General features: G+C 35.9%; 1 pseudogene; it reads right to left on the bottom strand.

The window, feature by feature from the left end:
* Positions 1-756: 756 nt before the first annotated feature.
* Positions 757-3,213, bottom strand: LOC129053237 (ras-related protein Rab-9A-like; annotated as a pseudogene).
* Between the last annotated feature and the right edge of the window lie 6,904 nt (positions 3,214-10,117).

Raw genomic sequence — 10,117 nt, 5'->3', positions numbered from 1 at the left:
TTTCTGAAATCTGAACGCTGTCAATGGAAATGCTTTTTATTCACAGACAGCTTGAATTTAGCTGGATGTGTGACAGATTGTATGAAGCAACTATTGTGCCGCTGTTAGCCCTCCCTCCTCCTGGGGCTGTGAATCATGACCTATGGTGGTACAACTTCTTAATTACACACAAATTATGAGTAATTACTAGTAAGAATAATTCTAATGATACGTACAATGAAAATAAAAAAGGTTAAGTCATTTTGAAAAGGATAAAGAAGTAAATAAGAATGCACTGCAAATACATTAGATTTAATCTTTCATATCTAACTTTTTTTTTAGGAAATCATTCTCTTTCACCGAGTATACAATGCTAATTGCATAAAAATCATGTACATATAAAAAGTAGTTTCCCATTTTTCAGGGAAAAAATAATCCAAGTATAAATTCTAGAGTAGTCAAGTTTCTTATTTTAATTATATTTAAAGTCTTGGTCATCTCATTTATTAGCTCTCTAATTTACATGTGTAAATCAAAGAAACGTTTTTAGACAACCATTAAAATTTATAAATGTGAGGTGCCATTATTGAGAAAATATATTCCTCCATGAGTGGATGTGTCCCATCTCCTACCAACTAATGACACAGGAATATACAATCATTGAATTTTTTTAGTAAGTAATACACTGCTACAAAAACTAATTCTCTTCTCCATGTCCATGTTGATTTTGTATATACATGTGAGTTGGTTAGCATGCATCTGTCTTATCTCTAACATTCAACAGCAAGATGAGCTAGGCTTGGGCTTTTGGTGAAGGTTGACTATGCCTGTGTTCATCAAGTGATCTGACGTATCCTCAGTTGCAAGAATTGTTTGAAATCCTTCCTCAAAGGCTGCTGCCACATTTTTGGCATATTTTGCACTTGTTACAAAGTAAGGATAGTCACTGTTCTCCCTGCATAAGCTTTACTTCTTCTCTAAACACCTGCCATTCGCTTATGCCTGTCTTAGAATCTAGAATCACAAAAGGAAAGCTCTCGTGTTCTTTCCAATTACTTAAGTTCTGCAAGCTTTGTGAATCGTTGATACTAAAAACAAGCAGACAACTGTCAGAACCTCTGTAAAATGGCGTCCTCAGGCTTTGGAATCTCTCCTGACCTGCCGTATCATGAATCTGTATGGTAACAAAATGTCCATCCCTTTCAAATCTTATTTAAAAATTCCACATCTATTGCATGGAACATCTGAGTATCAAACTTATTAGTTACATATCTGTTCATCAGCGAACTCCTCCCAACCCTGCCATCTCCAAAAAAAATTACTTTAAAAAGTGATGAATTTCCTGCCACTGTTCATCTCAAGAGCTTCAAGAACCCTGGAAAATAAAAAGGCACCATAACATTCCTTTTAACCTACGTTTTCTTCTATGAGTGTATGAATATCAGCTTTTTTTTTTTTTTTTTTTTTTTTTTTTTTTTTTTTTTGTAACGGAGTCTCATTCTGTCATCCAGGCTGGAGTGCAGTGGTGCCATCTCGGCTCATTGCAAGATCCGCCTCCCGTGTTCACGTCATTCTCCTGCCTCAGCCTCCCAAGTAGCTGGAACAACAGGCACCCGCCACCAAGCCTAGCTATTTTTTTTGTATTTTTAGTAGAGACGGGGTTTCACCATGACAGCCAGGATGGTCTCTATCTCCTGACCTCGTGATTCGCCCACCTTGGACTCCCAAAGTGCTGGGATTACAGGAGTGAGCCACAGCGCCTGGTAGAATATCAGCTTTAACTGAAATAACACACATAGATCTCTGGGATAACTAAAAGTAAGACCTGTTTACTGAGCATGTAGCCATGTGTGGGCTACTATACTACCATGATTCTCTAAAACAACTGAAAAGGGCTCACTCTTCGCATTTATCAGGTCACAGTTGACCGTGAAGCTGGCACTTTAGCTGAAATGTGACATCAAAGCTCTGGTTATGAACAGTGAATTTATGATAAAAACTTCTCTGCTCATAGTAAGCTTCACTACTGTTGGTTAGAGATGCTTAAGAGACCAAAGATTGCATGTTTCTGATACAGCAAGATTTATACTTTAGGGAGTATGTTTATGACAAATGTAACTGAAGTTAGTGTTGAGAGAGCAGGAAACTTTATAGTTATATCTGAGCCAAAAAGAAGAGCCAGGTTTAAGCTGTGCATGTTGGTTCATGCCTGTAATCCCAGCACTTTGGGAGGCGAAGATGGGTGGATCATGAGGTCAGGAGTTTGAGACCAACATGAAAAACGTGCTGAAACCCCATTTCTACTAAAAATACAAAAATTAGCCAGGGGTGGTGATGTGCCCCTGTAAACCCAGCTACTCAGGAGGCTGAGGCAGGAAAATCCCTTGAATCTGAGAGAAGGAGGTTGCAGTGAGCCAAGACTGCACCCATTCACTCCAGCTTGGATGAGAGAGCAAGACTCCATCTCAAACAAACAAACCAGCAAACAAAGTAGGTTTCATTTTTCACATACTCCCATATTTCTTGGAAACGTTGTTTGTTCCTTTTTATTCCTTTTTTTTTTTTTTTTTTTACCTTTTCTTCATGCTTTATTTCATTAAGTTGATATTCAATCTTTGATATCCTTTCTTCCAGTTGATTGATTTGGCTATTGATAATTATGTATGCTTCACACCGTCTTTGTGCTGTGTTTTTCAGCTCCATCATGCTATTTGTGTTTTTCTCTCAACTGGCTATTCCAGTTAGCAATTTCTCTAACCTTTATTTGAGGTTCTTAGCTTCTTGGCATTGGGTTAGAACATTCTCGTTTACTTGGAAGAGTTTATTACCCACTTTCTGAAGCCTACTTCTGACAATTCCTCAAACTCATTCTCTATTCAATTTTGTTTTCTTGCTGATGAGGAGTTATGATCCTTTGGAGGAGAAGAGGCTTTCTTGGTTTTGGAATTTTCAGCCATTTTGTGCTGTTTTTTTACATCTTTGTGCATTTATGTACCTTGGTTCTTTGATGTTGTTGACCTTTGTATATATATATTTTTTTGTAGAAATCCTTTTAGTAGATGTTGATACTATGCCTTTCTGTTATTAGTTTTCCTTCTAACAGTCAGGATCCTCTGCTGCAGGTGTACTGGACTTTGCTGGAGGTCCACTTATGACTGTTTTTGCCTGTATGTCACTATCAGAGGATGCAGAAAAGCAAAGATTGTTACCTGTTCCTTCCTCTGAAAGCTTCATCCCACTGTGGTACCAGCTGGGTGTCAGCCAGAAGACTCCCGTATGAGGTGTCTTTTGATCCCTGCAGGGAGGAGTCTCCTAGTCAAGAGTGATTGGTTTCATGGACCCACTTGAGGAGGCAGTCTGTTTGAGATCTGCAGCTCTCTTCACAGCCAGCAGGCAGGAAGGTTTAAGTCTACCGAAGCTGTGCTTACAGCCACCCTTTCCCCCAAGTGCTCTGTTTCAGGGAGATGGGAGTTTTATCTATAAGCCCCTAACTGAGGTTGCTGCCATCCTCTCAGAGGTGCCCTGACCAGAGAGGAGGAATCTTAGGAGGCAATCTGGCTACAGCAGCTTTGATGAGATGCAGTGAGTTCCCAGTGGCTTTGTTTACACTCTGAAGGGAAAACCACCTACTCAAGCCTCAGTAATGTTGGACGTCCCTTTCCCCACCAATCTCAGGCATCCCAGGTTGATGTCAGACTACTGTGCTGGCAGCAAGAATTTCAAGGCAGTGGATTTTAGCTTGCTGGGCTCCATGGGGATGGCATCCACTGTGCTAGACCTCTTGGCTCCCTGGCTTCACCCCCCTTTCAAGGGAGTTCTGTCTTTCTGGCCTTTCAGGTATCACTGGGGTACGAAAAAAAAAATAACTTTTCAAGCTAGCTCTGTGTCTGCCTAAACCAGTTTTATACACTTTGCATGAAAATTTATGTTTAGCACTTTCAATTACATGTCATAATATTACTTTTAGCAATTTTTAACTTTAATGTAAAACCTGTTTTTTTTGTTTGTTTTTCACGTAACTGGCAGTAACACTATACCTTTTCCATGTGTACAAATGAATGATATATTTGTACATTCACATATTTAACTATTAGCATTTCTGGGAAGCTGGACTTGCTATAAAAGTATTTTGTAAAAGGTCTGTTTTGTTCTAGATGTCCTGATAAAATACACAGAGACCCAGAATCCTCTTTCTGAAAGAGGACAGTTACTCTGAGAAAGCACTGTGTGTCCCCAAGATTTCCTCTAGCTTAGTCACATTGGTCCTTCGAGGAAATGGACAGCAGGCCAGACTTTCTCTGGTACCAGGAGAAAGCTAGGAAAAGGGAGATCTTACCAGATGGCTGAATTAGTGCTTTCTGTTGGATGTTCCAGTTGAAATTGGCAAAGGGACTCCCAGACTGGAGCCACATGAGGAAGAGAGAGAGAGAGAAAGAGAGAGACAGAGAGAAAGGGAGAGAAACAGGAGAGAGAGAGAGAGAGAGAGAAGAGGCAAGAGGGAGCCAGTGTTAGGAAGTGAAATACCTATTGCTTGTGGTCAGAAGTGGATCCCTTAGACTTGAGGGATTTAGAGCCCTGGCCTGAGCCTTGCAGTTTCCTTCAGGTCAGTTGTCCTTCTCACACAAATCTCTTTAAGAGTAAAATGAGAGAAAAGGTGGGGCAGGTGGTCAGAGGCTCTCAGGATCCAGGTGTTAACTTAGGATAAGCTGCCATTGCCCACAGCTTCCTGGGATGCAAGGAATCCTCTGCCCCCAACACCAGTCCCAGATTTCAGCACCCAATGTAAGAATTAAAGAAAGAGGAGAGAAACCTGAAGGGCAAGTTGACAGTCAACAGGGACAGATTTATTTTGAATCAATCTGAGAGGGGTGGCTGGCGAGAGCCACAGTCTGTTAGCAGATTAAGAGTTTTTCATGACTCAGTCCTGGAGAGTTTATCAGAGGCTTGGACTGCCTCTGTGTCTCTTTGTTGTGGTTATCTGACAGAGAGAGTTCTGTGTCTCTTTTCATACATCTTTCTGGAGTTGCAGGCCTATCCCCTATGTCTGCTTCTAGCACCTGAAGGGAAAGGAATGTGCTTATTATTTACAGTTAGAAGAGAAATGATTACTTTGAAATGCATGAGGCTAAAAAGAGAGCTGGATGTTAAAGTAGTGGTGTTGGTTCAAGATGAAAGCACTCCTGCTCTATCACTTCTAGTCAGGTAATTGCACAGCTATTATTTCTGTTTTGCTTTTGGAGTAATTAAATACTTAGAAGTAAATTCTGTTGTCTGCAAATTCAAATCAGCAAACTTATATGACTCTATTTGATGTATTTGCCAAACACAAATGCATACTTACATACATTACAACACCTGTGATTTCTAAAAATTATTTTATGTTAATGAATACTGACTTCTGGGTCCTCTGAAGAACAAGATTAAATTATTTTGTATACTGAATATACACAGTTATTTAGGAAATCCCTGAGGTTTATATTTTTTACAATTTACTTTTCTAATGGTTAAATTGAATGGTATTTTAGTAAAAAAAAACTGTAACATAAAATTAAAATTAGTGATAATGTAAATAACTAAATGGCTTAAATTATTCTTTTGAAGTTGTAGAAGTGTTGTTATTTTTGTTTTAATTATAGCAGTGTACAAAATCTACAATAAAATTTACCGCAACTTGTTATTTTGTCCTCAAAGAGGAATTGTATTTAATAATTTTCTTTGCAATATGTTTGCTCTTTATAAGAACAGGACTCTTTTTATTCAAATAGACACTGTTTTAAAATCTTGATTCTATTACACCAATGAATACTTATTTTTCACAGAAATGTAACAACTGTAGCAAGAGTGATCAGTTACTAAGAGGAGTATTTGATCTCCTGAGAAGAAAAGATTCAGAACATAGGGTTTATATTTACAGAAATATATTTACTTGTTTGTAATGTATGCCAGTTTAGTTAAGATATTTTCATAATTTTATATCAATGATTTTTTTTATTTTTAAATATTAAATGAGAAGAACATTTTAATCAAGTTATAACATGTAATGTGTCCTAAACTACAAGCAATATCCCATATACAGGTATATATCCCATATACGTATACATATATATTTATACATTAAAATACATTGCAAATCTGTGTAACTTTAATGTATTCCATTATTCTCAGGTTATTTATATTTATGCATTTGCGACATTTTTCTGGTAATCTTTAAGATTAGATATTGTGCCTGATTGATGTTATCTTTTTCTTTTTTTTTTTTCTTTTTGAGTTGGAGTCTAGCTCCGTGGCCAGGCTGGAGTGCAGGGGCACGATCTCAGCTCACTTCAACCTCTACCTCCCATAAACAAGCAATTTGCCAGCCTCAGTGTCCCTAGAAGCTGGGACTACAGGTGCACTACCATGCCTGACTAATATATATATACACACACACATACACACATACACACACAATATATATATAAAATATTTTCATACTTTGGTAGAGACAGGGATTCACCATGTTGGCCAAGATGGTCCCAGTCTCCTGTCCTTGTGATCCGCACACCTTGGCCTCCCAAAGTACTGTGCTTTCAGACTTGAGTCACCATGCCCAGCCAATGTTATCTCTTAATGTTGCTTTTTGAAAAGTACTGTCTTCCAAATCATATCCCACACTATCTAAATCAGAATTTCTAGAACTTGGAAAAGTAATCCATATCCTTAAGAGATCCCAATTATTTGTTTTGCTTGTCAGTTTTAAAAATGATTTCTATGAGAAATTTTGCATGTATGTATGTTTTTGTTAAAATAAAGTAAAATAAATGTAGTGATAATGTAAATAAATAATTCACTTAAATTTTTTGTAGATGTTAGCATAAATTAAGAAATGCGATTTTCAGTACATCTCTCTTAGAGTAGCCTGATTTTTCTCACATCAACCTATTGCACAGTAGTACTAAAGGCATGGATAGATCGTCAGAAATGTACAGCAAAAATATTCATAGTGTTTCCAGTGTTATTTTATGTCGATTTTATCAGTGAAAAGAAGGGCCAATTTATTACAGATGCTGTTGTCCAATTTGAATATCAGCAATTCAGGTGTTACTGCAACATTTCAAAAATTATTAATTTATGGATATAGTTAAAATTTAATTACTCATTAATAGCTCTATGATATTGATATATATTAGGTCACATTTATATGAATGACTGACTCAGACAATTAGCAGATCATTTAAGTAACTTGTTAAAATCACAAGTATTTTACTATCTAAAACTAAGTTGTATGGTCACACATTCCTGTAATGAAAGTGTTTTTTGTATTATTAATATATACCTTCAGGAGGAAATACATTTTACCCATTACCCTTCCTGCTCTGACAATCTCTGTGCTTCCTTTTTCCCAGGCTAATCTGACTACATCTGACTACATGCTGGGATGCTTCCAGAAGAGTAGGAGCATATATTACACAAACACAAATACAATATGTATTTTAAATGTAAAAGTATCAAACAACTCACAGAAATTTTGTTTTGCCCAATTTAACTTGAGATTTTGGTTGCTCATACAAAACACATGGTTGGTTTATGATATAACCTAAGTTTATTTTTAATTGCCAAGGTTCAGTATACATTTATACATCTTAAGGCATTTAGGCAGTATGTTTTAGATTTTACAAATTTTTGCATTTGAGAAAACTGAGTCATCCCATTTGCATCACATTGTGTATCATTCCCTGTAAGGCCCCCGAAAGTGCCCAAGAATCAAACAGACTAATGCTTCTATAAGAGTAATGCATATTCCCTTTAAGGGTGAAGGGTACATGAATGAAGACTTAAATAGCTTCCCTCAAGTCTTTATTGCATCAAAAATTGAGTTACATACGAATCTTATTTTAAAAAGCCTTGCTTAATTGAGCTTTTTGAATTTCTGATAAAGTATTTTGAATCTGTCTTAATTATGATTTTGAAAATACAATAGTGAATAAACAGCCCAGGTGGGATACAAAGCATCATAATAAACAAGAAAAATACAAAGTCCTCTGCTGCCTATTATAAGGAATATGTGTCTTAGATTTGAAGCGTAAAAAGCATCTTGCAGTAGAAAATGGTTGCTTTGTTAAGTTTTTTTTTTTTTTTAAGGTAGCTAGTGGGTACAGACTTATTATTGACATAACTTGGCTTTTTAGCAATTATGTGAGATATTCAGTGTGATATGATAAACCATTAGAGGATCACAAAAGGCATGTATTAGTAACATCTCACTGGCTATAGCATAGAAAGTTCCACAATAGACCACAGTAAGGAAGTATTCAAAATTATCTGTAGAAAAACATTGTGGGTGCTCTATATTAGAAAAGCTGGCAATGTAGAATATATGTGTGGACAGATTTATGAGCTCTTTATGAGTTAGGATAGGCAGGTGTTCATAATTGGATATTTGAGGAAGTGGAGCAGGAAAGAGATGTTACCACCTATGTCCTGGGTGTGATTTTACAAGCTGAGGGAATAGTAATGCAATTTACTTATAGAAAAAAAAAAAAAATGAACCTGTTTGAGTGAATTGCATTTTAGAAACATATGGGACACCAAATAAAAAATTGTAATGGGGAGTTGGATACATATATCCAGAATTTGGAATCATCTAAAAGGATATATGTGTTACTACAGATGTAATAATGAAAAACAGTCATAGAAAAGAATGTCCTAGAATGGAAACTTTTTTTAAAAAGTTAATATTATCATGGTAGGTAACATTGTTATCCAAAAGCAATATGTAGCCTCTAAGTAGTTAAACTAGTGTGTAAGAAGAATCTTTTCATTATTATTATTATTATTATTATTATTATTATTATTATTATTATTATTATTCTGTGTGTGTGTGAGAGGGGGTCTTGCTCTCTCACCCAGGCTGGAGTACAGGAGTGGAATCTCGGCTCACTGAAATCTCCACCTCCTGGGTTGAAGCAATTCTCTGAATCAGCCTCCTGAGTAGCTGGGATTACAAGTGCCCGCCACCACGCCTGGCTAATTTTTGTATTTTTAGAAGAGATGGGGTTTCACAATCTTGGCCAGACTGGTTTTGAGAAAAATGATAATTTTAAAGAACTGTGGTTATGCTAAAAACAGATCTTTAGCATTCTTCTAGAATTCTTAGTTGTGTCATCTGCAGTAAAATAAGCCTAAGAATTGCATCAGAATTAGGTGCCCAACTCTGCCAGGAGATTCAAAGTTTTATTGTTGTAGGATGCTAGAAACAAATCATACTATATATCTGGAAACTCTATACACACACGCCCACACACACACCCAAACACACACAATTTTCACTCAATAGACATTATAATAAGCACACTGAAAACCTGATAATAAACTGAAGTTATTATAAAGCTGTAGAACACAATGATTAAAGGCAAATGATAATCTTAAATTGTAAACAACTGAAATATTAGATTTTAACAGTTAAAATTTTCTAATTGTTCTTTGGTCTACCATTGTAGATTTGAAGCTGATTAATTAATGTTGTAAAATGAAGTAAAGAGTTCCTATCCATGTGATTTAATTTATACCATTTTAAAAATAGTTTGTAGTCATATATTGTTTACTATGTAACTTCTTGTACTTGCTCTAAAGTAAGGCTAAATCACATCTTAGCCTCATCTCATCAAATGAAGTGATTGCAGTAAAGGTATACATGTTGGGTTAATGTGGAAAATAGTTGAGGTGGATTAATGTGGGTTTCATGTATAAATTAATTATTCTCCTTATTAAATTTGAAATGTTTTGTATAATGAACATTTAGTCTGTTCAATAGACAGTATTCAACAGATACATATCAGCATCTGCTTTGTACCAAGCACTGTTCAAAGCAGCAGATAACAATACAGGTAAATATAATATTAATCCAAATTGCACATGAAAACTTTTGATACAATTGATAATGTTGAAAATGACATGATTTTCACTTTATTATGATTTTTAAGAGAATAAGATAATGAAATGTGTACTGTAAGTGTTACAAGAGTCCTGTCCATGTTATTCTTTACCTGAAATAATTAGATTACAAAAATTACCTTTTCAGAAGAAAGTTATTTTATAAATGCTCCTATGGAAAAAAGAAGAAATCTGGCCTCTCACTTGGAATATACTATTATTATAT

The sequence above is a fragment of the Pongo abelii genome, chromosome Y (assembly GCF_028885655.2).
Source record: "Pongo abelii isolate AG06213 chromosome Y, NHGRI_mPonAbe1-v2.0_pri, whole genome shotgun sequence".
Classification (NCBI taxonomy): domain Eukaryota; kingdom Metazoa; phylum Chordata; class Mammalia; order Primates; family Hominidae; genus Pongo; species Pongo abelii.
This window is presented reverse-complemented; position numbering and strand designations above follow the sequence as displayed.